Source organism: Phoxinus phoxinus (assembly GCF_949152265.1).
Source record: "Phoxinus phoxinus genome assembly, chromosome: 9".
Lineage (NCBI taxonomy): Eukaryota > Metazoa > Chordata > Actinopteri > Cypriniformes > Leuciscidae > Phoxinus > Phoxinus phoxinus.
In genome coordinates this window covers 36,408,564-36,414,758 of record NC_136884.1, presented here as the reverse complement: position 1 = coordinate 36,414,758, position 6,195 = coordinate 36,408,564, and positions in this window count along the sequence as shown.

Sequence of the window (6,195 nt, the reverse complement as noted above, 5' to 3'; positions counted from 1 at the left end):
ACATTATCTTTGTATTCTTCATTCTAGATTAATGGAAAGATCTCATAATGTTTGTCATGTTTTCCAGCATCCTACGCATGTTCGGTCCAAGCCTGATGCGGAGCAGTTCTGCTGGGTTCCTGCTGCAGTTTCACCAGTAAAGAGAAATTCTCCTTTACAATTCACTGTGAGAACCACATACGCCATGCAGTGGAGCATGCAGGTATAGTGGGAGCATTTCTCTAGATATTGATCCATTTTTATGGTTTTAAATCAGAAATATGTTTGTTTGTAGAATCTAAAAATGTACTTGCATTTCAAAATGTAGACAAACAAGATGAGCTGTAGTTTCTTGGAAACCACTGAAGTAGGGCTGGGCGATATGGCAAAAAAATTAAATCTCCATTTTTCTGTCCCATCGACCCGTGTTGTGCATGTCAAATAAAATCAGTCATAATCAATAAATGCTATTTCTTATGTTTTTTTGTTTATTATTACTTATTTATTTATCCTTATTAATTTGTTTCAAATACAGTTCCTTAATGTTATTTACATATAAAAACACTTATGTTATTCATGATTAAGTGTCGTATTTAATAGAAACGTATTTTTACTGAACTTATTTTCACGCGCCTCAGAGTACATCTCTAGTCGGGTGATGAAAAGGTGGAGTAATTGAGGGAGGGTTGAATGCTTTTGCCCTTTGAAGTATTTTGTCTTTCAAAACACGCATTCCCCCCGCAACATAGATGTGTGTTTGGTTGCCACGTGTTGGCAAGTCTCTCCTAAAGCCGAGAGCCCAACTCTCACGCCGATTGTACAGAACCCGTAGATAGGTCAGGAACTTCTTGTATCTGTAGCGAGTTAAGACAAATAATGAATTCAAAACAACAAATCCCTCAAAACAGGCTTCTGGAGGGTGAACATATTCAGAAGTACTAATAAAATATGTATGCTAGCTCTACCTGTCTACTGTTCTCTCTACCTGCTGGTCAAAGGGTTGTCCAGGGCTTGTTGGTACAGCAGTTCAACTGTACTCGTCTCCCTGGCATAAAGCATGTGTGTTACTCTGCTGAACAGTGTCTGCCTGTCCTTCATCTCAGTGCTGTGATCTTTCTTCCACAGCCACCTCCACACAGCTTGCAGAAGATGAAATATGCAGAGCAGCCGTGGCTTCAGGAAAGACCTGGGCTATCCAGCTTACTCCTGGGGGCGCTACTGTAGAAGTGATTATGGGTGAAACTTCCAGTGAGGTAGCGGAAGTAGAAGTACGCTAGTTAGGGGGGCACTGTTTCTAGCTAGGATGTAAGACGTGTTTCCCCGCTGCTCTGAGAGAAAGTGTTCCATTTACTCATTTATTTGCATAGTTTTGTATAATTTCTTTATACAAGTTGTAAAACTAGTGTATGAACATTAGAAGGATCACTCATATTGACTGTAAGTCATGAATATGTCGTCATCTCGAGTGAAAACCGGCGCGGGTAAGAGCGGCTGCAAAACTGCACACTCGCCGGAGGATGCTGATGGGGCCTCAGCAAACATCAATTCTACCGACAGTTCATCTGCAAACATAACTCTCATTCAGGGCATGTTGGAGTCGGTCGAAAATGATATATGCAAGAAAACTGACATCGGATTTGCGGTCAGAGATCGTCACAGTTAGACAAGAAGTTAAAAGACTGGCTAGGCCCTTTGCAGCAGAAAGTGGACGCTACCGCTGACACTGGCAGAGAACTGGCGCGTTCAGCATCTGATCACAGTGATCGCATAACTGATATGCAATCCGTTATATCCACGCTTCAAACACAGGCGGTACAACTGGATGCCAAATGTGAAGATCTGGAGGGAAGATCCAGAAGGAATAATATTCGCCTCGTCGGATTACCCGAGGGAGTTGAGGGTTCGCATCCAGCTGACTTTGTCTCTCAGCTTTTGCAGAGCTTGCTGCATCTCCAGGAGAAACCTCTACTAGACAGGGCACATCGCACACTGCGCGAGAGGCCAAGGAAGGGGGAACCCCCGTCGCCCCCACCCTCGTCTCCCGTCCCCTTGTCATTAGAGTTCACTACTTTCTTTTTTTTAATACTTTTTTTATTGTGACATTATTCATATTGCGATCATACAATTAACATGTCAGAGTAGACACAATATATATTTCTTTTTTCCCTTTTTTGTCTTTTCTTTTCCCTTCCCTTTCTTCCCCCTCCTTTCTCCTTCTTTCCTTTACCCCCTTTACACCCCAGTGAATTAATAAAAAAAAAAATATATATATAATAATAATAATTAGCAGAAGGAAATGTATACATACACACATACATACCTATACCTACATACATACCCAGACGTACATCCTATATACGATCATATATTCATACATACGTAAATGCATACACATGCGTACATACATACATCTCCATATACATATTTACATACAGACATACAAATTTCCATATAGCTGCATCATATATCACAGAGATTACATCCATGCCTCATCTAATTACACAGGTCCAAATCCATGTTTGATTTTTATTTTTCAATGCATTTGGTTAGCATATGCGAGCCATCTCATCTTAAATAACTTCATTTTGCCTCTCATCTTATGCGTTATCATTTCATTTTCATACAGGTTTTCTACAGCCTCAATCCATTTACCTGGGTGGATCAGTTTTTTTCCAACCTCGAGTTATTTGTTTAATAGCAGTAATTCTTAACACCCAGAAGATATAATCATTTTCTTTGTTTAACCCTTCCGGCTGTATGCCCAGCATGACATGTAGTTGTTCAAAATTAATATTTTGACCACAGATTTGCCACAGATTGCTAGACTTCACTACTTTCAAGTCCGTGATGAGATTCTACGCCGCGCAGCGCAGCTATCTCCTCTGATGGGAATAAGATATCTGTCTTTGCGGACTACACAACGGCTGTTGTGAAGAAACGAGCTGCTTTGAAAGATTCAAAACGTCTCCTTCACTCATGCCCCGGGGTTAAGTTTGGCCTTCTGTTTCCTGCTGTGTTGTGGATCTCTCTCTCCAATGGTGCTGTACACAAGTTTGAGGACCCGGCTGCATCGGACTTTATAAAGAAAACTGTCTTACCTGCAAATACCTGAGGTAAATATCATGTAGTCAGTTTGGCTTTAAAAACATTTGGTCAGTGTGCACTGACAGAATATGACTATTGTCATTCTGCTCCATAACTTGCCTGCGATTGTTGTTTCTATTAATATAATTATGTTAGTTTAACAAAGTCCACACATGTGGTATTGGTGTTATGGACGAAGTTTAATCCTCTGTTTATATTTCTTTGTGTTTTTATTTTATTTTATTATCATTGGACTTTCTCCCAGGCGGCATAGAGTTAATTGTAGCTGTCCGAGTGTTAAAAAGGTAAAGTGCATGTGTCTCATTTGGGGAGATGCTTCTGCCGGGGTGGGTGGGAGAAAAGGGGTCTTGTTTCTGTTCTCATGTGTTTTTTTTGTTTTTTTTCTCTCTTCTCCTTCTTTTTCCTTGGTCTCCACTCAATTTTTGTCAATTTCATAGTAAATAATTATTTAACATTAAAAATGTGATCCATATCGTGTGCAGCGGACTTCTCAGACAATGGTAATAGCCCTGCCAAAATGAATGATAAAGCAGCCCCAGTATCTCGGAGGATGCTAACTGGCACAAACTCATTTGAACTAGACATGGACACAGCTCCATTATTCAGGAACGGCCCATATCCAGCCTTCTCGGGCCGGATCACGGAGTCAGATGAAAAAACAGATTTTGAACAGAAATCACCTGAAATCAAACCAACAGACTTCAGACTGGACTTCTTTTTAAGAACGGGACAATTTGCAGTAAAATGTCCAGAAGTTTTAGAATAAAAGCAAGCCCTGTCATCAGAAAGAGCGAATGTTTGATTGCCAGATGAGTTTTCAGAACTTAAGACCGATGAAGCGATAGGAGACCTGTCCCATGACTTCTCCTTAAACACTTATGTGTCAGCACAAAGTCATCAGCTAACGTAGCAGCCTTGTGAAGTGTCTCAGCTTTCTGTTCGTTTATATATGTAGAAAGAACAGCAGGTACACTTTTTTTAAAGTCTTCCACCAACATTAGTTGTCGCAACTGTTCTCTGCTTTCAGCTTTTTTAGATGCGCACCATCGATCAAACAATTCCTCTTTCTCGTGCGCAAACTCCACATAAGTCTGATCAGTAAGTTTTAAATAATTTCTGAAACGCTGTCTGTACGCCTCCGGAACTAGTTCATAGGCCTTTAGAGTCAGAGGTGTCAAGTAACGAAGTACAAATACTTCGTTACCTTACTTAAAGCTGCAGTAGGGAGTTTTTAGAAAACGTTGACTTAGCCTGAAGATTTGAACAAGCACAACTTACAGGTACTCCCCCTTGCTCTCTGCTGCGCTACAGCCCTCCCTCCACAGCTCCTCCGTGAACGCGCAGGCTAGCAAGCAGGACCGATGACGGCGGATAAACAGTCATGGCACATTCACTGGTATGGACGAAACATCAACAATATGCTTTACATTGACTATGGCCTGCCCATACTTTGACTACAAACTTGGTCCTCAAATCATTACGTATTTTCCAATACATGTAATGTAACTTTATAACGTTGCACTCTTTCTATAAGTTATAAATCGCTAGTAAGATAATATAACAGTAACTAACGTTACAGTATGTAAGTAATTATTCTAGCGATATGTAATGCTAGATAATGTTTGCTAGTACATTATTTCAGCAACATGACAAGCCAGTGAATTAGCAGGTTTTAAATGTTGCTATGGACAGTGCGTGACATTTTATCTGTATGTTATGCGGCTAGAGTTTTGACACCGAGTCAATGGGCCACGACGAGGAATTCACCCACAGCGTGTAGTTCTTATAAAATGAAACAAATCAAGCAGGGATACTTACTTGTCAAGCAGAAATATGGCTAACTCTGCATCGGTTTAATCCTTTCAGGACACGTAACGTTAGCTCCCTCCACCTCTGAAAAGCCTCTCCGATGTTTACCTTGGTTTATTTCGGCTCTGTCTAATTCTTTCTTTTTCGCTTGTTTATCGTCATCGGTCTTTTTCCGTTTACCCGTCTTTGTTGTATGAGCAGGTGCCACTCGAGAAATTGGCAGTTTTGGTTGTTTGTTCAACATTAGCACAGCTGCGCACACCGGCAATCTTGATTTTGAACGAGGGTACGCGCTGTGCAAGAGAGGGTGTGATCAGCGCGGACATGAGCTTGATTGACACTGCTAAGACAATCCTCCTGGCTCTGATTGGTTGTTTCTGACGGGAGTGGTGCATTTCTGAAAATGGCAACAGGACCACTGGGAGGAGCCAGAGGAGCTTGCTTTGTTCACAGATTATCTGTCTCATATTCTACTGTCAGGACAGAAGGACAGTTTTAACAAAATATATTTTTTCAAAAGTTTCCTACTGAAGCTTTAAGTAGACATTTTGGGTATCTATAATTTACTGAAGTAATTATTTGTCAGACGACTTTTTACTTCTACTCCTTACATTTTCAAGCAATTATCTGTACTTTCTACTCCTTACATTTTAAAAATAGCCTCGTTACTTCTATTTCATTCCGGCTTGTTTTCATTTCGGCTTGTCATCGTTCAAAATAAATTGCCCAATTACACAAACGGTTTATAGATCTGAATCCCGCCTGAGTGAAGCCTAGAAAATGACCTAACCCTGAAGTTAAAATAAACATGTACTAATTCAAATTATTTTATTATAATAGTAATATTCATATTATAAAAGTGTGTGTGTGTATATATATATCTCATGTTGCCATTCTGTACACTGAGTTTTAGTAGCCTATATATTGATTGAACATAAATAACATAAATACCTTGTGCGTGTGTATATTCACTGCACCTATATCTGTTCTGGTCAATGTTATTTTCATATGTAAGTCCATGGTTATAATTATTCATAAGTATGCAGTGTCATAATTACATCTCTGACGTTTCTAACAAACCAAACCGCTTGAAAATCGGTGGAAAATTGAGCAAGTTATGGTTATTTCAAAAGTACATGCACCATTAAACACAATAGCCTTTATTATATGTGTATATATCATAGACAGTATATAAACTGGACACAGCGATCCCATAGGTTTCAACGGAGAAAAGTGAAGTCCATGGCCGTTTCTCAATATGCGTTCTTGTCTGTACTTGTGTTCTTGTGAAACGTCGTCAGT